At 45.3% G+C, this 24,548-nt stretch overlaps 1 long non-coding RNA gene across 1 annotated transcript in view; it reads right to left on the reverse strand.

Moving 5' to 3' along the window:
* Nucleotides 1–20,537, reverse strand: part of LOC149868404 (uncharacterized) — a 359,260-nt gene extending 338,723 nt beyond the window's left edge. Inside the window, exon 1 of the long non-coding RNA XR_016441244.1 lies at nucleotides 16,751–20,537. This is a non-coding gene — a long non-coding RNA (uncharacterized LOC149868404). The remainder of the gene's footprint in view (nucleotides 1–16,750) is intronic.
* Nucleotides 20,538–24,548: the final 4,011 nt, after the last annotated feature.

Consider the following 24,548-nt stretch of genomic DNA (forward strand, 5'->3'; position numbering starts at 1 on the left):
TCTATGGCAGGGTTTACGGTAGCTCCTCTATTAGGTATAGTTCTGAACTCAGAGTTCAGAGGGAGTATGGATGGAGTGAGCTTTAAGTCACCTTTACAGCCTCTTGATCCTGCTTTCCAAAGGTCAACCTTAAGGGCTAGCTGAATCGAGACAACCTCCTCAGGCTCCCTTAAGCACTGAAGCCCAGCTTCAGAACCCTCGTATGCTGAAACCCTTCCACTGACATATTTATCCAACTCCCAACCTCATCTATGCCTCACCTGCTATCATTTTAGGGTAGGGGTTCTCTTCAGGCTGGTCTTAAAGATGCTTTTCCCTGCTCTGAAACAGATTTTGGGGAGCTCGTCTACATTGTTTTGAATCTTTTACCTGGCAAAAAGGGGTCAGAGCTCCTTATTTGTAAGGGGAATTTCCCCCTTACCTGTACATCACTAATTTGAAGCCAACCCTGGGTGAAGAGACCAAAAACCAAGGGTTTCCTTTAGTGGACAGGCATCCATCACAAGGGGCACCTGGTTTGTTAATATCACAGACAGGTCAAGGATTACAAATTATCTGTGACCGCTTACAACAAAGTAAAAACACATTGCTTAGCAGCATAAAACAGACTGCAGAATGATTCATGGCTGATTTGTGGATAATCAAAAGCCTTCAGTCAGTAGGGATGTTAAGCTGACATCTTTCATAAGCACTAAATTCATTCCAATGATTTTAAAAGAAATTAGCACTGAAGCTGTTAATGTACATCATACGCTAGGTTTGTATAATTAATATAGAAACTAGAGTAAACAAGATACTTTGATGTCACTTATACTAAAAGCAGTCTAAATTATACACAAAAAAATATCAGAACAGTTTCATTTGTCTGTGTGTGCACAAAACACGCCCTATTTACATGTGGTATTTTGGGGAATAATTAGCAAGATTCATATTGTACACAAGTCTTCACCCTAGTAATGATCTATTTATTGCAAATGTTTTCACTTAGAAGCAAGGCTGAGCCATGCAGCTCCAAGTTAATTATCTGTCTCTCTTTCTGATCAAGTACAGGACTGTTCAGTTCACTGCCAGGCTATAGTATCACCTGGTTACTTTCATTTATTAATAGAGCTCTGTAGTTAACATCTAACCAAGGATCCTGGTAAACCATCAACAAGTTCATGTTCATCCATCAATAAGCTTAGTTTTCCATGCATCATACACAATGGAACTGACATTCTTACAACTGTAGCTCTATGAACTTGACTTAAGTATCATATTGTACCTGGATTCCAGGAACATAAACCTAGTCTCAACCTCTGCTGCCTCCACAGTTTTCACTTGTGTTGCCACCCTACCAATTCTTGCACTGTGATGTAACAACACATTTGCATATAAGAAAGAAAGAAAATTAATCTCAGCTTTGACTAGTGGAAGAGACCCTAAACACTGACTACCAGGAACGAGATTCCTAAACTATCTGGAAAATAACAACATTTTACCAAAGAAAAGTTTCGGCTGCATCATGCTTCCCCTTTTGACCACAAGGCTTAGGCTCACAGCACAGTGTGCAAATCAAATGTTAAATAAGTGGCGGAGACTCAGCACTAGGGTATGTCACTAAGGCAAGTATCTGTCAAACATGTGACATAGTGGAATCTGCATGAGTGGTTGGAAACCACCATAGGTGATCAAAAGAGCAACCTTCAAAAAAAACCAAGACAGAACTGATCAGGGTATTAGTGTTGGGGCTGGGTCAAATGAAGGAAGCCCTAACAGAGAATCAGAATATGCAGAAAACAAACATTGTCCCAAGACTCTCCTTATTGCCTGGGAAGCTAAAAATCTCAAGACTGCATCATCTTTTTCCCAGACCCAGTGTCTTCAGAGAATGTACTATTACATGGAAGATTTAAAGTTCAATGGGAAGTGGGATTTTCCCTTGAATTCTCAAGAGTACGTTTGTTCTCAAAAAAGTATGAAGAAAGTTACGCATGGCAGAAGCTTCAAGAAAGACTGATTTTACCTAATCCATTAGGTAAAATTAGAAAAATTAGTCACAACCTCTCATATAAAAATCAATAGGTGTAGCATCTACACCACCACAGTCTAAAGCAAGAGAGGCTGCAACCTTTTTGTATTTGCAGTTCATTAAGCAGCTTATTACACAATTCACCCCTTACTCCCAAAGTCACAGACATTACTTAAAAGTACATTCACTTCCTGTGGGGACTATTACATGTCTGAGAAAACCTCAAAGTTTATATTGCTCAGCTGAAGCGATATCATAGATCAAGAGACAGTGCAAGAGCTCGGAGGACAGTGGGAAAGTGACTTTGTGAACATTTTTACTAATTCTGACTCATGTTTCAACCCAGCATATTTGCACCCCTTGTTTGCCTTTTCACAAATCGTCTTATGTGACAAGACTTGCTTCCACAAATACTCACAGAAAGCAAAATTTGAGTTGATAATCATTTAATGCAGAAACTAAATCTGCATTATAATGTAATTATATTAATTTCAGGTAACAGCAGGTTATGCCACCAAGTCAAGGCGCAGAAACAACATGCAAAATGACAACATAAGCTTGTTGTGTTGTCAGGGCACATAACAATAACATAAGCCACATACAGGCATTACATTTCTATCAAGAGAATCACAACTTTCCTGGTAGAAATCAGAAATGTGCATGCATCTCATGAAACAAAAATGGCAGTTCTGGGAGGGACAAAAAAATCCATCTCTGACCTGGTGGAGGTGGAGGTCACTCCTGGGAGAGTACACTAACCGGGCATCTGGCTCATCCTGGGGCTCAGAAGTCCAGTTCCACCCCCTTCCCTCCCCCAGCCCACCCACTCCACACACTTTCCCCAGACTGGGATAATCCCAGTCTAAGGAAGGCACAAGGAGCAGGGAAGAGAGAGTAGAAGCAGGCTGAATTCCAAAATTGATTCTACTGGTGAAAAATGTCCAGTTCTAGAAATAATGGGCTGTTCATGGCCTTCATTTCCAAATCACATAGCATAATTAATGGTCTTTTGCTGGAGGATTATGAAAATGACAACCCATTTTAGGAGGCAAAGTTCATTTACATCAATAATTGATCAAATAATTGTGAATAAAGAATTCTTTATTCCAAAACAAAGTCTGACTAATTTGATTTTGAACAGAAAGAATTAATGAAACAAGATTTTCACTACACCTTTAGCCTCAGTTCATTAAGATATACGCACATGCATAACTTTAAGCACATGCTTAAGTTCCTTTCAGAATCATAGCCTTATTGAATACTGTGAAACCATACATATGTTACCAGCACCTAGCAGGTGGGCTTGGACTACCCTCTTTAGTATCTTTGTTGAACAATAGTATAGCAATAAACAGTTTCTAAGAGAGGTAGGTCCCAAGTCATTCAGAACTTTGTACAGGATACTCAAAAGAGCAAATATTTTGTACTGAATAGGTAACCAATGCAGGATGTGGAGCATGGGTGTTAGATGCATCAACTACAATTTATCAAGGACTTTTTTGTTACATGTCAGTTAATTGTGCTGGACACCTCACTACGGTTTTCATGGATTAGAAAACGACAACTGTTTTATTTTCCATGTGTATACTCACAAAATTCTCCATTTAGATAAAAGGGACAATAGTGTTCATTTAAATTAATTATGGTTATGCACAAAAACATAAGGGCACGTGGACTGGCTAGAAGTCACCTGCCCCCAGTGAATTCCAGGCACACTTCATTTTATAGATGAAAAAAGGTGTACCTAAAAAAAGAAAATTAAAATAGACAGCAAGACATGGTTAGATTTTTCATCAAATACTCTACTTCTCTTTGGAGCAAGGGGGTAGAAGTGACTTATAAAAAGAGGATCCAATAAATGGAGGGAAAATGAAAATAAAAGCAGTGCATCATCATTCTTTCACAACATAACCCACCCCTAAACGTAACTAGTCAAAAAAATCCTTTGAACCACAACAGTGCTACCCAAGATTGTAAACAAACCTAATCCCAGCTGCCTCCCTCTCAAACAAGCTGGAAAAACAATGTTTTAGCACATGAACATAACCAATTTACAACAAATTTTAGCAATCTTCGGGAATCAATAAAGGCAAACTAGAAAAGACATGAATGAGATCTAACTCCTTTCCTGAACTGCCAGGTAGACTTCAAAGTGAAATATCCTCCCTCAGATTCAGCTGCTTGCCAAATCCAAGCCTCTTTTTCATCAGCAATCACTTCATGAGCATTTCATACAACAAAAAGAATCCCCTCAAGACAAGAGAGGTTGGCTGATGAGTGAAAGTAAAGCATTTAGGGAAATGTGGTACTTTTGAAAACATGTTAAAAGCTCTATTTTGCACATGGAGCAAATATTTTTACAAATCTGTGACTGCCGAACATCTTTGCAAATCAGGCTTCTCCAGTATTTAGGATGCAAGGGCCAGACCTAAATGCACCATGTAGGTATCTAAACAAGACTGAGGTGGAATTTAGGAGTGCAGACAGAAGCTGTAACTCAGAACAATTTCTGCAAAGCGTTCTGAGTTACAGCATTATGCCAGACCAAACAGAAGTTCACTGGTGCTTCCAGGGGGAAGGGGAATCTGGCTACAAGCTGGGAGCCTGTAGCCATGTTCCTATAGCAATGGCCACAGCTCTCTGCCAGCACTCCCTGTTTTCAGTATGGGAGGGGAGAAATGCAGCTGAGGGAGCTCATTCTTGGTGCTCCCCAGCTAGTACTGAAGGGTAGGGTGGGTGAATCAGAGCCCTCCCCCCTGCAGGTGGCTCCAATACTCTCCCCCCCCCCCGACAGTGGAGCAAGTGATCAGGAAAACCCCCAAACTGAACCCCCTCCGCTCCCTTCCCCTACTGTCATGCTGAAAACAGCAACAGGCAGAGAGACCAGTTACAAAAGACATTTTGAAACATCTTTTTCCCATACCTCATGCAGTGAGGGGTCAGATTTTCACCTAATTGGGCTTTTTTTTAAGCTGTCTGCAGCCATGCAATTGCATTTGGTCACAGCTATAAACTGCTTTCTGTAGCCAGATCGGGCAAAAACTCACTTCTGTCTGCACCCTAGGTGCCTAAAGCACAAAAGACAATTCAAATTGACCACACCCAGTAAATACAAAACTGCTAGGCAACTCTATTTTGGCTTGAAAAGATTTCTAAATGCCTAGGCCCAGTCTCAGACAAGGTTCCTTCTAAGGTGTGTGTGGCCACGGCCGTGGACAACTAAAAGTGTGGCTGCACACAGCCTTTACAAGGCCATGCACCAGGAGAGGTTGGGGTGGGACCCTGGCGCTGGCTCCGCCAGCTCCAGGGAAGTGCTCCACTCCCCCGCATCAGGGCCAGGGAGTGAAGCGCTTCCCCGGAGCCAGAGGAGCCCACACCAGTTGCCTGCCCCAGCCTCCATCCCTGCCTTGCCTCACCTTGGGGAGGGGCCGCTGCCTGCCCCGAGTGAGGCTCTGCCCGCAGCCCCCAGTCCCCTTCGGTAAATGCCCCACGCTGGACCAAGGCGGCATGCTCACAGACCAAGATGGCGCGCTTATGGACCACTGCTCCTTAGAGAGAACATTGGCCTCAGATATAATCTAGGTCAGTCACTTTAATACCCACCTCCTTGCTTAAAATCTGTTGTAATTTAAATAGCTGCAAAAGGCACTTAACATCCACCCAAGTCCCCAGCTCCAGAAGTAGAAAGAAAGCAGATCATTACCAGAAGTGCAGCAAGCTCTTTCATCACTTAGGGCAGAAGAGGGTTTGAAAGAAGAAAGAGGGGAAAATAGGAGGGGCTTTCATTGCCTACCCCCATCCACCCCACACTCCCCAGCTTTCCTCAACTGAGCAGCTATAGCAGTGCATGCTTGGGCTGTAGCTGCTGGGAGACAGGCAGCAGTGCAGGCTCCCCAGAGTCTGCTCCTGGTGCCCTGTTCACCTCTCCCACCCCGAGGTGCAGGACTGTGCTTCCCATAGCAAACCTTTTGGGTGAAGGAAGAGGATGGAAAGGGTATCATTTCACTCTGTTTCCCACCCCAGATATACTTTTGGGCATGGGGCTGGGTCTACCCAGCTCCTAGGCTGGGCTGCACAGGACTGCATGCCCTCCAAATCAGCACCCAGGGCTGGTACCTTGCTCTCTACCCCTGCTGGCAACTGTTTGACCCTGACAGCAGGCATATACCTCATTGCAAACACAGTAGCCAAAAGAGGAGGCAGTGGTGTCTGGTTCAAGACCAGTACAGGGAAACCCAATTTAGCCTACAATCTAATGCCTAGGGCATTTACCTGAGAAGTGAGAGGTGGATTATGGTCTCTGACTTTATCCTAAACTATACCCATGAGATTTCTATAGCTTTTGGTAATAGCAATTTAAAAGTAATTTAAGTATTGAAAAAAGCTTTCATAGAATGCCTTTATTATGCACCAATGTTTTGACGCAAAGGATTCAGGAGCCAGCTTTCTTTGTACTTCTTCCTGTCCTTTCCAGATCTGGCTGTCATATTAAAATTAGAAAGATATCCTGCATTATACTAAACCTCAGTTTTTTATTTTCACATAGATATTGTCTTAAAAAGCAGTGACTAGGAAAATAGCACTAATCAATCCCAAACAAAACAGAAGGCAGAACCTCTTAAGATGATGTATTGTGGAGGCTACTTGCAGATGTTGGAGTACTACAGCCCGAAATAAAAACGTCTAATTGGCATGTACTAAATGTTGCAAACAATTTCATCTACAGATTTTCAGCATAAGCCTCCGTTAGTATTTCCTTCTCAAAGCCATGTTTTCAGCTCAACTAACAAAGGCGGTTTTTGAGGCATTACTGCTGTGTTCACTTTTCCATCTTGGATATTATTAATGTACTAGTGAATTGCCCATCAAGAATGACCGAGGAGGGCAAGCAGGTGGGGACAGAGCACTGCCCCCCAGGAGCAGGGGGAGGGAGGGAAGCTTGCCCTGCCATCCCCTTTATCCCCCTCCACCAGCACTTGGCAACACCGACACCTCCAGCACCGCTGGTCTCAGCCCCTGGCTCTGCTCCTTGGAGGCGGCAGAACACCAGCATGATGGCGGGGATGGAGCAGGGGGGCGAGTCCATCTCCTCCATCATGGCACTGTTCTGCACTGATTGGTTGGTTCACTAATCAATCAGAGTGCTCCAACAGCGTTACAGTCCGTCAGACAGACAGACTAAGCCCTTTATTATATTACAATTTCTTTTAGTGTCATAAATGTGCCTGGCACTTCGGTGAACAAATATGGATTCCCTGCTTAGGACAGCATACAGTTTAGGAGCCTGATTCTACAAGCTGCTCTGTGCAGGGAAATTCTTGTACTTGCAGAGATACCTAAAAAGGAGAGCAGCTCACAAGTCCAGACCATAAGATAAGACCTTAAAAAATGTCTTTCTTTGCCGACTGAAATTTGTGCCAAACTCTGACTTGAGCAAAGTGTCTAGGGTCTTGCACCAAATAAGCAGGTGCTTTTTCCAGCTTCTCAAACACAGTCCATGGACCACATACTGTAGGTAGTATAAAAATATTTTGGGGCATGACTTTACTAACAAATGGATAATGCTGCTACCCTAACTCTGAGTAGTAGTACCACTGAAATATGTGGCACTGCTCAGTATAAGTAATGGTAATAGAACATAGTGCAGCAAAATTAAGCCAATTCAGCTCAGAATTTCTCCTCAGACTATCCTTATTATAAGTTCCTAACCCAATGCGAAGTAAGTCATACCATCCTGTCATTCCTCAGATACAAGATCCTGCTTTCTGGACAGCAGCCCTCTGGAACCTGCTTCTTGCTTATTCATTCCCTCAATATCAAATACCTTCCCAAAAGATCAATACTGCTTGGCCAGGATTGTAAGTGAGAAAGAGTTTAGCCCTAATAAAGTCTGGGATTTTTTTCCACACCATCATGCTCTGCCAACAGACTGGTCCATGCTTCAGCTGGGTTCTGTCACCAATACAGAACATACTGAGGTATCACAGAGAGTAGGAGCTAAGGGAAAAACACTTTTAGTATTTTTTAAAATCAGTAACAGACAATGCTCTTCTTAAATCTGGATGCTTGGGGCATTCAGTTCTTCATTCTAACTGTATTGACTGGGAATGTTCACACTCCCATATGATTCACTATTCAAAGAAAAAAAAATCAGTAATAAAGGTTTGTACATTTTTTGAAGCAATATCAACTATTATTAAAATGGCTGATTTCTGTGGGGAGCAGTCAGTGGTTTTCTAATGTTCAACACCATTTTTGAAAGAAAGCTAATTTGGCAAATTATTTCAATTAAAGAGCAGGCTTTGCATTATAAATGAGCGGTGGCTTGTGTAATCCTGGTTATGATTTACAGGATGATTATGCCCTTTTCCCCTCTATCAACACACTTAACATCGTCCTAGAAATTTGACAGCATGGTACTATATTCCAAGGGCAGTCTGAATAATAAGGTAGTTCTGACGCTATTTCAGAAAGAGATGCTGTGCATCTTTCCATGTGCCAGTGATGATTATTTATCAGCCATAGAGACAAGCTTTGAAACATGTGCCACCTCAAAACTCCTGGGAATAAATGAACTATTTAATGACATCAAGTTACTAATAATTAGATCCAGAATATACCAAGTTAAATGAGACTAGCTGAAAAGAATTTGCATGCCAGATCACCAGAAACAAGTGTGGTTCCCCAAGGACAATGCAAAGTTGCTTTGAACCATCAGGCACTACTTCTGGGGAACGTGTCAGTCAACCCCTCTGTAAAGGGACTCCTGGCCACATGCACCACATTGATCATTGACAGAATTCTGCAGAATAAGCATGTTTCTGCTCCAGAGAAGAACAGTTTAAAAAGGAACACCATTTATTTTAGTTCTTATTTTTCAATTCAATGTTAATATTCACATTTCAATACAATTGTGAAAAGCCAACAGGCACAGGAAACCAATGCGTTACAGGCTTAGAAACTGAAATATAGTCTTGCTCTGCCCCCCTGTGGCAGACCTGGAAAATGCATTAGGAGGGAAGGATCAGAACAGCCTAAAATAACAGTATCTTTTCTGTTTGGTCTTGCTTTGTTAATACAGTGTATTATAGTAAACTTATTAAGAAAGCTACTAACACAAATATTTTCACTGTGGGCTCTACTTTTCCTTATTACACATGGAGCATTTTATACATACATACACACACACCTGAAGTTCTTATATATCCTATATCACACAAAAATATCAACTACCTAGTAAATCATGACCAAATGCCTATAGTAATATGCGTGTGACTAAAGGCCTTAAGGCAAAAAGCCAACTAAAACATCACTGTGACAAACCTTATACATATGTATTTATAACTGCAGTACAAATTATATATATTTATATCATTTATACAAAATAGAATATGCCTGTTAGGACATTTGGTTTGCTTTGTTAGCTTTCAACTGATTTAAAATTAGATTTTTTTAAATTTTCACCTAGATACAAGGACTACATATTATTTCTTCAGTTATATGCATACACTAAAAAATAACCATTTAGTAGTATTCATTTCATTACAGTTTTCTTTACAAAATTAATTTGTGGTTTTGAGTAGAAAAAGGAACATCATAAAAACAGTGCCTGAAAGGCAAGTTTGGCTTTTTCTGGCCTGTTCATTTTTCTTATCTTGCTGTTTCAATTCCTGTTTTCAGGTGGAAACAGACATTGCCTTTTGCCACCTTTGTCCTGCCATAAAATTTTTTACGGTGGCATAAAGCACCAGCAATTAGATAGCCATACGTTTTGCTGTGCCACAATGTGGACATGACAAAAGGTAGCAATAAATTGCACCGCTTTATTGCAGTGGACATCTATCTGCTTTATGGCAGGACAGCGTGATAATTGGAGCTCCCTGCACTCTCCTGCCACCTCTAGTAGGCACTCCCAGGGCTTCAGGGTCTTAATTCTGCATGCCCCAGGATTTCTCACAAACAATCAGGCCCCTCAAGCCCTGGGAACACCTCCCCAGCTTTCTCTGCTCCCTAGCAATTTCTGGGGCTCATCTTTGGAACTGGGAAGTCAGGGATCCCTGTTCCTAGAGACTCACCATGGAGGTTTCTGCAACCAGTAAAGCTGGGGCACTGGTGCGGTAGCCGGGCTGGGGCTGCCCCACTGTGGTGTTGAACTCACTCTGGTGTGATCCTAGGGCTGAGACTGCTAACCAGCAGATTGCCAGCCAAAGCTCTGGGACCATACCAGTACCCCAGCTTTTTCCACTCCCAGAAACATGCCCCCAGAATCTCTGGAAACAGGGAAGTTGAGATTCTGCACTTGTAGAGATTTACCCTCCTGCAGTCTCTGCAAACCCTAGGAGGTAGCTGGGGGCACATGTCTGAAAGCAGGGAAACGCATCACTTACTGTCTCACCTGTTGATTTTGTGGGACAATGGCCGTCTTCCTTCATAGCTAATCTGCTTCATTTGGCAATGTCTAGTTCTGGCCTTCTTGTTCATCTTGTTCTGTTAGCCTACAGAGTTACTGCAGATTGGTCTGTGTGTTCATGTTTCTTCTATATCTTGGTCATGCATTGTTCCTCCATTATTAACTTATACCCATGCCTCATAGCTTCACAGTTTCTAGGGTTGGAAGGGACCTAAACAGATCATCAAGTCCAAACCCCTAACCTGGGCAGGAATGAGTGCTGGGATCATAATAACTCAGCCAGATATCTATCCAACCTCTGTTTGAAGACACCCAAGGTAGGGGAGAGCACCACCTCCCCTGGGAGCCCATTCCAGAGCTTGACAGCCCTAACCATAAAGTAATGCCTCCTGATATCAAGCCTAAACCTACTCTCAATCAATTTGTAGCCGTTATTCCTTGTTATCCCAGGTGATGCCCGGGGAAACAGAGCCTCACCTATTTTCCCCTGGTCCCTCCTAGTGAATTTATAGGCGGCCACCACATCCCCTCTCAGTCTTCTCTTGTGGAGGCTGAATAGATTCAGGCCCTTTAGTCTATCTTCATAGGGCCTGGCCTGCTGTCCCGATCATGTGAATGGCCCTTATCTGGACCCTCTCAATGCTAGTCACATCCCTCTTGAAGTACAGTGCCAAGGCCTGGACAGAGTACTCCAGCTGCATCGAAGAGAACGATCACCGCCCTGGACCTGCTTGTGATGCATCTGTAGATGCATCACAAGGTGTGGCTAGCCTTACTGACCCCTTCCTCACATTAGCAGCTCATGTCCATCCTGGAGTCAACAATGACTCCAAGATCCCTTTCTGCCACTATGTTGACAAGAAGGGTGTTCTCCAGCCTATAGGTGTTGCAGGTTCCTTCTCCCTAGATGCAGCACCTTGCACTTATCTGCACTGAATTCCATCCTATTCTCATGTGCCCACCTCTAACCTGTCTAGATCTAGTTGGATTCTGTCCCTCCTCTCCAGTGTGCCCACCTTGCCCTACATCTTGGTGTCGTCAGTGAATTTGCTCAGAAATATGGAGGCAAAGAACTCATTGAAGAGATCAGCTTTTTCCTTTCTTGCAATCACGAGATTGCCAAGCCTGTCTTGTAGGGGCCCCATGTTACCTAGTGCCTTCTTCTTACTCCCCATGTATTTGAAAAAGGACTTTTGTTATCCTTAATTCTGGTCACCAGCCCTAGTTCTGTCTCTGCCTTGGCCTTCCTAACCACCTCCCTGTAATCATGAGCAACAGAGGTGTAATCCTTTTTAGTGATAGCCCCTTGCCTCTTCATTATTTTTAGAAATTTTTGTACACTGGCTATCATGTTTTAATTACAACAAATTACAAAAAGTCAATTTGAGATTAAAATAAGACTCCCCTTTGCAAGCTGTACAAATGTTTTCTGACTTCTTGGCAGAAAACAACAGCACCTCTAAGACTTCACAGTTGTTCATTCCTTCCAGAAGAGTTAATCCCAGGAATAATATGCTGCTAATACTAAATTTCTCCCTACAGAAACATTTTACAAAGTTGAATAGAATGTTAAACAAACAACAGATACCTATATGCTAACATCCTATAAACAGAAGATGTGCTTTGACAGGATGATCCAATAATTAACAGGGATATAGTTTTCTGTTCAGATTACCGGATGGCTCAAAAATACCGATGGAAAATTTTATAGAACAGTTCCAAAAGGCTCCGAATTACTGTGCTACTGAAATATTGCTTTGCTTCTGGAAAGACTCTGGTAAGGCTGAGTCCAGGAACTGAAATGAGATCTTTTATATGCCCATCTAGGACCTCTGTATGCAAGACACTGGGTATTCTCCATGTCCGGTCCAACTTGAGTAGGAAACACAGAGCATGCAGAACAAGACAGAGCCCTCTGCAAATCTTCAGATACCCTCAGTTCTTGGGACTTGCTACCTAATTTGCAGGAGTAAGGGGGATAAATAAGTGGAGTCCTGTTCTGTTTGCAGTCTCATTGCTATTTCAAAATGAAACAAATCAGTAAGAGTCTACTCTTCTAAACATCCTAGATATTGAAATAAAAATCAAGTGGCTAAGGAAAAAACATTCCCTTTGATTACTAACAGGTTCAAAGATCGGTCTAAGAGCAAAAGACAGTGGTTGCCCATTTAACATTGTATCAGTGCATTAGAAAGTGAACCTGACCAGTGTATTTATATTGTGCAGACCAGAGGTAATGCAAGAGTTCTCAATTAATTTAAATAGCAAAAAAAGAAAGTGAGTTTTATTTTTTTTAAATACTTAGTATTGTGAAGGGTAACTTAGTAATGCTGCAGGAGGAACTACATTTAAAAATATTTAGTCAAGAACTGCCTATTTGATGACTTGTTTACACTGCACAGCAGATTTAATTAAAACATTTGACTTGACCTTGGAGCTTAAGCAGCTAGATTAAGTAGTGCTAAGAAGGAAGATCATGACTTCACTATAAACTGGACCACCAGCCACTGAGGAGGACGTATTGTAGATACAATGCACTCATTCTCTAGGAAATGGAATAGCAAATGCGTTGGTCATAGCCTCCTCTCTCAACTCACACAGTAGTATTAGGTACAGCTCACTGGACCAACTTCACTGTCTCAGAGATGGTTAGTTCATCATCCCCTCATAAGGAGGTGTGAAATTTCACAGATTCCTTCCAGAGTCCAGCAGGAGTTTTACCAGCACTCTGCTTACAGAAATAGGCCCTTAGGGTCATGTATTCAACATAATCATGAACAGTTTTAACACCAATGCGGTTATGGAGAAAATGATGCAAGGCAATTAGGAATAGTCTGCAGGGTTTTCTTAACAGGCTGTCACAAGAACACAAAATTAGCACTGCATTTTGTATTAGTCTAACAACAATGACCACCACCCTCACTATTTTTTTAAAATGTAACATGGCTTTCTCCTTCCAATTTATTTAACCCCCCCAACACACACTTTCTCTTTTCAGGTAGATACATTCATATGCAGAGCAGCCAGCTAACCCATTGGCCTTTTGTCACATGAAAAAAATGGTCTAGTCTTTAAGACAGAGGTACTTTGAGGAAATGTAATTCAGTCATCATTATTCAGAAATTATCTGACTTCTTTGGCTGCATTTGTCTATATCTCGCATCAAAGGCAATACAACAGCAGTTTAAAAAAAAAGTATTCTCACTAATAGCTTCCAACTGAATGATTCATTTCTTTTTTCTAGTTAATTGCAGTTAATAATGAGTAGACTAATTGAATATGGCATTTCTCCAACCCCTTGAAAAACAGTGCCTTTTTAAAAGCACTAGATTTCAAGGACTTGTGAAATCCACACAATTATCTCTGCATTTTTTCTATCACCTGCTTTTCATCTAAGTTCTTCCATTTTGCTTTAAAAAAAAATGCATCTTGTCCTAGAAAGAATCAGTAGGGTTTTATTTGCAGCATGTTACATCTCCTCAAATCCAGCAAGGAAATGTTCATATTCTTACTCTCTCAATCATGTTTTTGACACACACACAAGCTCAAGAAATCGCATTACTAACGGAGTGAGAAAGAAGCTGCACCATTCACTGTTCCCTTTACAAATTACCTGCAAAGGCAGATACAGCTATGTGAAGAGTCCTGCAAAAGCTTGTTAATGCTCTTTGAGCATTTGTCTGTTATGCATTACTAATGCATTATCAGCTAATGCTATCACTTAGACAGTGAGCTATATTTCTCTTCATTTTGCATTTGGATGCCTTTAAAAGCCAGTACAAATTAGGAGTCAAGTCTACAAAAATGAGTCTCATCAGCCCTTCCTTCAATTAAACCAGCACTGAGGCAGGGGAGGGAGGGAAGGAAGAGGGGGCAAATGGGACTCAGTGACACCAACCAGTTAGATACATCTGATATCATGACTGGACCAATGCTGGAACACTTTGTATCTTGTAATTCCCAGCATAAAAATTAGGTGTGCATTTACACCAGCAGTATCCAACCTTTTTGAATGTGGGGCTGGATCATGAACTTTTCATCACCCAGTGGGCCAGCGAGCCATATTCAAACGCCCTCTGTCCTGGGCCAGGGAGACCCTGCCTGTGTAGCCCTACTGCACCTGCCTCTTCCTGCAAGGTTCATGGTAGCTGCTGGTGGCCAGGGGCAGGAGGGACCCATTCTCCAGCCAGCCAGCTACTGCCCCGCAGACTGAAGAGGAGACATAAACAGCTCCACATCGCCATCTCCCGAGCAGCACAGCCCCTGCCTGAGGGGGGCTGCAGCGAGGCGGCCCCTGCACCGCAGCCCCTCACCCACGCGCCCGCACGGCCCCGCTCACCGTCGTGCCCGGCTGCCTGCACACAGCCCCGGCGGCCTCAGCGCCGCGAGCCCGGAGCGCGGGGTCCAGCAGACACCGGCTCCGGCCGCCTCGCCCCGCAGAGGTCAGGCCAGGCCCCCCGTGCTGCTGGGGACGGGAGGAGGCCGGCCAGCAGAAGTGGCAGCGGAGCCGTGTGCCGCTCGGGGCTGACCAGTGCAGGCAGGGGGAAAGTGCAGCTGAGGCCCTGCCGCTCGTCCCGTCCCGAGCGGCACACGGCTCTGCCGCCGCTTCTGCGCCAGAGACCCGGCCGGGCTCCTCCCGTCCCCAGCAGCTTGTGGGAAGCCGGCTTCAGCCTCACGCTGCTCCGGATGGGACGGACCCAGCCGGGTCAGCACCGGCCAGAAAAAGCGGCATGCAGCTGGAGTCGGCTTCCCACGTGCTGCTGGGGACGGGAGAAGCCGTGTCCCGCTCAAGACTGGACGCGACGAGCCCGGCCGGAGCGGCAGGGGCTCAGCTGCACTTTCCCCCTGCCTGCGCCAGTCAGCCCCGAGCAGCACATGGCTCCGCCGCCGCTTCTACTGACCGGTGCCGGCCTCCTCCCATCCGCAGCAGCACGTGGGAAGCCAGCTTCAGCGGCATGGTGCTCCGGATGGGCCAGACCCGCCGGGGTCGGCACCAGGCAGCAGAGGCGGCGGCGGAGCCGTGCACCGCCCGGCGCAGGTAGGGGGAACTGCAGCTGAGCCCCTGCTGCTCCGGCCGGGCTCGTCCCGTCCCGAGCGGGACACGGCTATTCCTCGTCCCACACGCAGCGCCCGCAACGTCAAGGTGACACCGTGTGTGTGGGAGCCTTGTCCCTTCCCAGCCCTTCGACAGCCATTAGGCAGCCGCTGGGGGAGGGACAAGGGGTCGGAAGAAAAGTAAACAGTGTTTACTTTCCTTTCCCATTGCAGCACCTCGGGCCTCAGAAAATACCTTGGCGGGCCGCATGGCGGCCTGCGGGCGGTAAGGTGGACAAGCCTGATCTACACATTGCCCTATGGTGATGTTGTTACTTCCTTTTGGAAGTACTATAGCACAGCGCAGTAATGGCCCGTCCTGCACCATATGCGTGGAGCATGGTTATTGTTAGCAGCTACTTCGCCCAGGAGTGCACAATACTGGGAGTGCTCACTGCTATGGTGAAGTAGCTGCTGGTCACATGTGGACACCACATTGCCATAGCGCATCACTGCGGTGCCTGTAGGGTCCTGTGTAGACGTGCCCTACTTGTATGAAAGTAACAATTGGCAACACAAACGTATTTTGTTCATTTACAATGTCATGTTCGACTCAAGCAAAAGCAGTTTTGAAAGCTGCAAAGCAACCAAAGTTCTTAAAAATATATCACACAGGAAAGGAACTGATTAAATTCCTCAATACAAGGGATGAGAGACCTTGGTAAATTAAGCAAGTCAGAAATAACCTGAAATATTTATTTACTTGATTTATATGCCACCCTCCCCAACACAGGCTCCTGGTGGCTAGTTAAACGCCCAGTAAATCCTTTATTAGAAACTCAGAGAAAGCAAAAACAAATAAACAGATTTTTTTTTTAAATCCTATCACCTGCAAGACAAGAAAACATTGATAAATCAATGCCAGATTGCAAAGGGGAAGCTTTAAAACATCAAAGTGCTTTTACTATGGCATAGCTTACAAGTCTGTGTTTTTGCGATCACAACTTATTTCAGCACCACCTCTACTCCCTTCACTGTTGCGCAGTGCACAGAGTACACCAGCAAAAGCACAAGGTCATACACCAGCCAACACAGTGATACCACCAGAAGTTTACCATGTAGACCTAATCTGGGATCAGTTAATACTTAGAAATATATTATTCAGTTTTAATATTTCTTTGAATTTCAGCAAAATCAAGTTTAATTAGTGTGAAAAAGACCCTGTGAGAGGGCCCCACTGGAGTCTGTGTCGCCCTCTCTAATAGGGACCGCTCTTGGTAAGACAAGTGACTCACCCGGTGCGGACATGCGGACGCGTCGGTCTCGCCTGCCACGACTTGCTGTTAATCCGTATCTGTCCAGTTGGTCTGGCGCATACAGTCCAAGAATGAGACTCTTCTCTTCGTTAGGGTCCCTGGACCCTGAGGGCTCCTCCACCCCTACACCCTCGCCCGATCCACTGTTATGAACTGTCAGATCGCTCCGATCATTCACTTGTGGTGGCCCCGGACAGTACACCAACGAAGCGGAGTAACGTCAATGAAGAAACAACAAAAAAACAACAACCACGGCCAAGAGCACTTCTTTAGGGTACTGCCCGCTTCAAATCTTGTCCTCAGCCTCAGTGCCCCATCTCCCCCCTTGGCCACAGGGCAGGGCAGATCCCTTTTGGTTACCCCCTGTGACGGGCTGCTCCGCCCGTGCAGTCGAATGAACGAGAAAGAAGAATGCCTGTCACTTCCTTACCATGGGGAGGACACCTCCGCCCTGGCCCTTACGGGACTCCTGGCACTCCCTGCAGCGTTTTGCCGTCTTCGGCTTTGCTTGGCTCACTGCTCAGAGCTCTAACCCCTTTGATGGGGCTCCGCTTACCCCAGAAGGTCTGGACGTCCTTCCAAGTGGCCAGGAGCTGCCGGAGATCCCTCGCACCGGCATCACCTCCGGCCCTTGCCGCTTCTGGATCCGCCCGCCTCTTGAGCCGCTCCGGTGCTCCTCTTGTGTCGGTCCGGGTTTCTCCAGCACCTCCCACTTCCGGGTCTCTGTAAGGTTTAAGTTCCCATCGCTCGCTGCGAACCAGAGCGTACGGGCAGTGCCAGGTCGCGCCGGCTCAGGGTTCTCCCGAGCCCGCTATCTGCTTCACTCCCTTACAATTAGGAATTGGGGTCCTTCACCAAAAGCTATTTCATCGCTCAAAATACTGCCAAGATTCTTTTCCACAATATTCTTCTCCCATCTCTCTCTTCTGAGCTACTGGGACCCCAACTACACATGAAACATGGGAAACACCCAAATCTGTCCTGGAAAATAAATATATGACCCAATTCTTGCATTATAGCCACAAGACATTGGCCAAAATAAGAAAAGGGTAGCTTGAGGGTAAGAATTACCATTCATTGGAGGAAAAAAAAACTACCACTGTACCTGAATGTTTCAAGTATTTCAGTTGTAACACTCTCTCTCACCCTTCCCATGCTCTTTAAACCTACAGTTATATTCTCTGGGCAGGAGGGTGCTTGCCTGCCTGTATAGACAGGATTTACAATGTTGTAGATACTGTTGCAGTACAGAAAACTAGGCTCCCTATTGTGGCACAGATACACCCCATCAGATATCCTCCCCACACCCACATACTACTTTATCTTCTAAGTAGGACTGTTGGCCCTCATTCCAAACCACCAATGTTCACAAGCAGACAGTTATTTTCTCCTTGAAGATCCTTTAACCGCCAATGGTTTTCCCTGTTGTCCTTCCTGCTACCTGCAGCTCTAAAGTCTGCTATGAGATATGCAGACACTTGGAAGTTTCTCAAAATGACTTAAGCCTGAATCCTGTCTTCTTCCAGCTCCCATCTCCAGGAAAACAAGGTTATTGCCCCTGTTCATACACTTTAACAGAGAACTGTATTCATCCACCTTGATTTAGCCTCTACAAAGAGGACTATTTGCATTCCTGCCCTGCTAGTTAAGTGACTGGCAAATCTTTTATTAGAAACTCAGGGAAAGGGAAAACAAATAAACAGAAGGTCCCTTGCTCACCTTCAAACTCCTGGCACTCATTACCACCTGGAGCATGGATAGCTCTTGATCCATCATTACTCCCCAAGCTCTTTCCCCACCTTTGTCCAGACCAATTCCTGTTCTGTTGTTCTTGTTAGGGGTTATCAATGCATTTCTTTTAACTGCTTAAATTCTACTTTGCTCTTCTAGGGCTTAGATAAGTCTTACAGATTCCATTTGAACTTTCTTAGCAGTCTCTACAATCAAATAAAGTTGGGGGTTTTTTTGTTTCTTTTTATATCGTTTTCCATCTGTTCATGTGAACCAAATGCCCCAGCGGTTGTTCCTGGTTCAAGGCAAACCTCTTCCCAATCTGGCTGAAAGTTCTTTTCTTTCACATCAGAATCCAAAAGCCTAATCTCTCCCCAGAACTACAGATCATAAAAGATTTTTCTCCTCTCTAATTCTGAACCAGTTCAACTGGCCCTTCAATTCAGTTTTGTCCCCACATGCTGTTGGGTAGGGTTTTTCTCTCATCTCTTTCCCAAAGGACAACCCTAAATCACTTCTATTGTTCCAATCACTTGGATTCCTTTAAGCAGGTGTTCTTTCCACCTCAGTCACACCTACTGGCCTGAACCACTGTATTTAGCTTTTTGACATCTGTCAAGGGATTTTACAGGCACTATTCCAGAACTATGCAGTCTATAACATAAACCAGCGTGCAGCAAAATCCCACCATCCACTGAACTACTATTGTCCAACATGAATCTTGGGGAAATGATGCCAGGAGGCTTCTGGCATCAGATCCAGCCTATCCAAAAGAGTTTAATCTGCAGTGGTAAAGGAGTTAGCTTGTTTGTCAATCAGTAACTTATATGCTGCTGGAAGCTCTCTTGGCAGAACCAGACACATTTAAGAACTGTGCTCATCCAGCCACACCAACTTGAATATGTGAAAGAAAGCTTCAGGATCATAATCTGGCCGTTGCTTCAATACACCCAAGGTTGGCCTCCCCTCCCACAGCTGCCCAGACCTTTGAAGTATCTTTTCTGAGATGTGGCAGAAATTGCTCTTCTCTGCCAGTTTTGGGTCTCCTGGGATGCTTGTACATGCCACAAGGGTTTAATTCAGCTGAGTTCTCCCTTGAGGTTTTTAAAAATCCACCATTTCTACCACTTCAATTTAGGGAGAATTAAACCAAACTAACCACCCGCCATGGCATGTACACAAGGGTGGAGACCTGATGCTTACCTGCCTCACTGCTTTTTTCTTTTTTCCCCTTCAGTGGAGCGTGCCCCTGAGCTGTACGGGGACTGGTGCTTCCCTCCATGGCTGCATCACCCCACTGGGACCACCAAGGCTGGGTGTCAGCAGGCAGGTGCCACCTGGGGGGCCTCGCCACTGTGGAGGAAAGCACCAGGGTTCCCCCACAGCTCAGGGGGTTGCGCAACCTATCAATAGCTCTTCCACTCCCTACCACCAGAGCAGCAGGCAAGCTCCAGCATCCCTGCACCATCCCCACTGCCTAGGACTGCCCAGGAACAGCTGGCTTGCCCCTGGGGCAGAGTGGCAAGGCAGGAGGATGGTGGCTGGAGAAAGCAATGGGAAAGGTGCATGGACGTTGGAAGCCTGCTAAGCCAAGAGCATGTCAGCTTCCAGTACCCCATGCACTGTTACACTTTGTTAGGTAGCAAAGTGAAACACCTCAGAGGTGTTTTATCTTGCTACGTAACAAAGTCATTTAAAATACACCCCCAAGCATGCAAACAGCAACGCCATTAAAGCGGTGCAAAAGGGCATTTAAGCTGCTTTAAAGGCCAGTTTTGTTGTGTGCACAAAGACCCCTGTTGTTTCAGAAAGAGTTTCCCAGAATTTCTATATCCTTTGCTCCGCCAACAAGCTGGTGACATCTCCCATTCCTTGCATAAGGGTTTCAGTTGTTCCTTTTTCCTGTTTTTAACTGAAGGATGTCTCAAGACAGGTCCACTCTGGTAGAAGTACCATCTGAGTAAAATTCCAGATGGGGTGGGGGTGGTATGGCAACAAAACCAATGGTGCCTGAGTTTTCAGACATGGCTTTAGCCCATGGCTGATAAAATAAGATTTGGCTATCCTTCCAGTCCTAACATAAGAAGCTTTCAACTGATCAAAAAATTAAAAAACCCCAGAACAAAAAAATCTTAAGTCTGGCCTAGGGGCGGGCAATTTTTTTTAGTTGGAGGGGCTCAGTTTTGGTGACACATAAAATTAATTGTGAAGATATATTTTTAACAAATTATATATATAAAAAAAAATAAATCAGATACTAAAAATCAAACAACTACTATAAAATATTTTATTTATTTTTAAAGTAATTTTTGTACTGACTTATATTTTTAGGTAGTGTTTTTAGAGGCTATTGCATAATAGCTCAAAATAAAGTCCTATCCTTGTATACTGAATATTAGGGTAAAGAAAAACAAACTCACTCACTCGGTGGGAAGAATGAAGCCTCTGCTGTGCATTAACTAGAGAATCAATGTTAGGCATCATCTCTTGTTGCAATGCAGAGCACTGCTGCAAGGTGGTCATCATCTCTCACTGAAGATCTATGTTTTGATCTTCAAAATGATCTCTCCACCCCCGCTTCTCTCAAGTGGAGTCCTTGGCAGGGAGATAAATGGTCTACCCCCATGGGGCAGGGCAGGGTGCAGGTGGGAAATAGCCATGACCCCATAATACTACTAGCACATGAAGCGCCTGATGTACCTCCCTTTCTCTGTCTGCTCACTTGCCCCCAGGTGGGGCAGCCAGCCCAGGGTGGGAAACAGGAGGAACGACAAGTCCAAGCAGCCCCAGGACCAGCTCAGCCACTGTGGCCGCTATAATGAGGTTATACATATATGATTTTTTTTTTTACTGTATAACTGATATGGTATCAGAAACGTACAAGATTGAGAGTAGCAAGTGGGTGGTGGCAAATCCAACAGCTCTTATTTTTTGGCTTTTTAGGATGACATTTCCCAGCATTCCCATAGCTTGGAACAGTTTCCATGGGGACGCATCAATGGGGCTGCTTCCCCCACTCCCCTTCCCTGCCCATGTTCCAGCATCACCGTAAATTGTTTAGTGCAACATACAGCTTTTGGAGGGGTGTTATGAAATGTTTTTGACATAGTGGGCTAAAGGTGGGCTTGGGGTAGAATATGCCCCCCCCAAGCCACACCCCTAAGCTGGACTGTTCACTTGCTCCCCATCCACTCCCCCTCCCCCAGCCAGCCAATGAGAGGTATGCTTAACCCTTCCACACATGGGACATGATCCAGGCTGGCTAGGTGCCAGTGAGTAATGAGCACCACCCCACCTCAAAACATTGCCAGCCTTGAAGCAGCCATGCCCTAACACCAATCTACATCCCCCCAATCCTGCTCAACTTCCCCTCCAGCCCATCCACTATCTTCCCCTGCACACCCCTGCAGTCAGACATAGATGTTTATGTTGTAAATTGTAAAATCATTTATTGTAATCAAAAGAATAAGCACTGTTAGTTGTTGCCAGTGTCCATTCATATCCATATGTGCTGCCAGGCAATCCCACACAAGGGCCGCTCAGCCAGCTTGTCCGTTCTTTTTCTGAAAACTAGACTAAGGGAAAACATCTCCTTTCCTTTCTGTTTGTTTCTCCAAGAAGTTGCCCCACATCCACTTAAGGCTTTCTCCATGGGCCTCCTGAGACCGAGGGGGGGGGGGGCACAGTTTGTGGGCAGCAGTGTTGGCAGCAGGGTGGTGAGCGGTGACCACCTGCAGAAGCCAGCAGCAGCAGCAAGTGGGGGGAAGGGGGGGATGGCAAGCGGTGACCACCCATACAAGCCAGCAGCAACAGCAAACAGTGACTGCCCACAGAAGCCAGTATTGGCAGCAGTCAAACTCAGGTGGGGCATGTGCTCCCCCATGCTACCCCTACCAGTCGCCTATGGCTTTCCCTACCCTTCCCTCCCAGCAGTTCTGACACCCAGCACTTTAACTGTGCCTGAGTCTCTCTCCTCCTACTGGCATTTTGAATCAAAGCACCTTCCAGATAATACAGATAAGCAGCAATGGGCCATGGAGTTTGGGCCTACTGGGCTTGCATCTAGTTAACCAGTAGAAAGGAATGTTTTCTGACATACCCAGTCTCTAGCATTTTCCCTTTCAGAAAGGGGGGCAATCACTATGCTTAGTCCTTGTTGTTTCCCTTGAGTGAACCCTGCTAAAAGAATTTTTTGAAAAGGCACATTCCTCTCATCCCAGTCTCCATTTGTGAAGCAACAATTCAGAATGCTGCACCATTTGCAGTGTTGAGCCACACTTCAGTTGGGTCTTTTATTTTACTGACTTCAGCTGTACTAAGGTCCCCCCCCCTTTTGTTTTCCTTCTTTGACTGCTATTTTAAAGCTCCTCATCCTATATCCCAGATAAAAACCATGTGAAATGAACGGGTGGGGTAAACAAATAGGTACAATCAAGTCTGTTACAGGCTGCAAAGGGCTCTAAGGTGCCAGTAATCTCTGAAATCTGTTGGAGCTTGAACCCCAAATTCAACAGTTGGCCAACTGGACTAAATCAGGTGGTTTCAACCTCTTTTTAATAAGTGTACCCCTTCTGTCTCAAAGTTTCAATTCATGTACCCCTTTATAGGGAAGGGGCAGGGGTGGGGGTGTGGATTGGGGCCACTGAAGTGAGGGAGCAAGAATGGCTGTGGCTGAGCCTGGGGCAGGCACTGCACACCTAGGGCAGAGCATGGGATGGAGCCACGAGCAGCTCATCTGGGGGGCGTGAGAAGAGGGGGTGGCTCCCGCTGCTGCATGCACCCAGGAGGGTATGGGGGGGTATGTGCCCCCAGATATGCACACAGGGTGAGTCAGGCTGCCACTGCGATCTGGGGCTGCACCAGGCTCTTCCTGCCAGGGTGTTGGGCTGAGCTGCATTTGGAAAAGGTGGCAGCAGCACTGGGGGGGGAGGGGGGGCTACAGAAGGGCTACAGAAGGCTGCAGCCACTCCAGAATTTGCCATAGCCCCCCAACCCCGTCTCCCAGGGGCACCGCCACCCACCCTGAGCACAGCCCAGCCCAACTCCCCCACTGGGAAGAGCTCAGCGCTGCCCCAGCCCCAGCCGCAGCCTGCCATCACCCCACGTGCAGATCTGGCAGCACATGCCCCACATGTCCTTCTGGGGGTGAACATACCAGATGCCTCCCTCATCCCATGCACAGCTCAGTCCCATGCCCCACCCCGGAAGGGAAGCCCCTGCCCCAGCTCCTTCCCTCACAACAGACTTACCAGCCAGACCCAGCTGCTCTCCACACTGCCAGGCTGCGCTCCTCACTGATATGGGACTGATGCATCAGTGCACCTCTACTTTTTTCTCATTCATTCCACATACCCCCTATGAACTTTTTAAGTACCCCTAGGCGTACACATACCCCCGGTTGAAAACCACTCTGCTAGATATCCAAACGAGGGCACTACATCTGACAGGTAATCAATCAGTTGCTTATTATCTGCAATTGGTTCTTGTACAAGTATTTTAAAGGAAGTGCTTTACTTCAAGAGACTAGCTCCATCTAATCTCTCCTTGACACAAAAAGAACTGGACTATTACTCCATTAAAACCAAGGATAAAAACAGGATAAGTGTTTAATATCACTTACCAGATCAGGATGTTGCTGATGTAGTCTCTGCATTTCAAGACAATAGAATCATAGAAAAGTAGGGCTAGAAAGCAATGTTGGAAATCGTCTGCTGCTGGTTCTTTTGTGTTTTAATCATCATCATCCTCATTTTCCTGGTCATCTTTCCCCTGGAGATGCAGGTGATCTTTCTCTAATACCCACTCAAACTATCCCAGGTTGGGATAAAGAGCTATTAGTGGCACTGGTACTATGTAGGAATGGGATGCAGGACGCTATGAAACTCCCACAGGTGGAGAACTCTAACTTAAATGCAGTTACCATCTAGTTAGCTACTGTGTGGCTTCTGTGAAATGAACTTGTCAATTTAGTGCAGTTTGTAATAGGCAGGGACTCCATATAATTTGAAATTTGTCAAAGACTAAATGAAATAAAGGTACATCAGAA

The sequence above is a fragment of the Crocodylus siamensis genome, chromosome 3 (genome assembly GCF_052110815.1).
Source record: "Crocodylus siamensis isolate JL-2025a chromosome 3, ASM5211081v1, whole genome shotgun sequence".
NCBI classification, from domain to species: domain Eukaryota; kingdom Metazoa; phylum Chordata; order Crocodylia; family Crocodylidae; genus Crocodylus; species Crocodylus siamensis.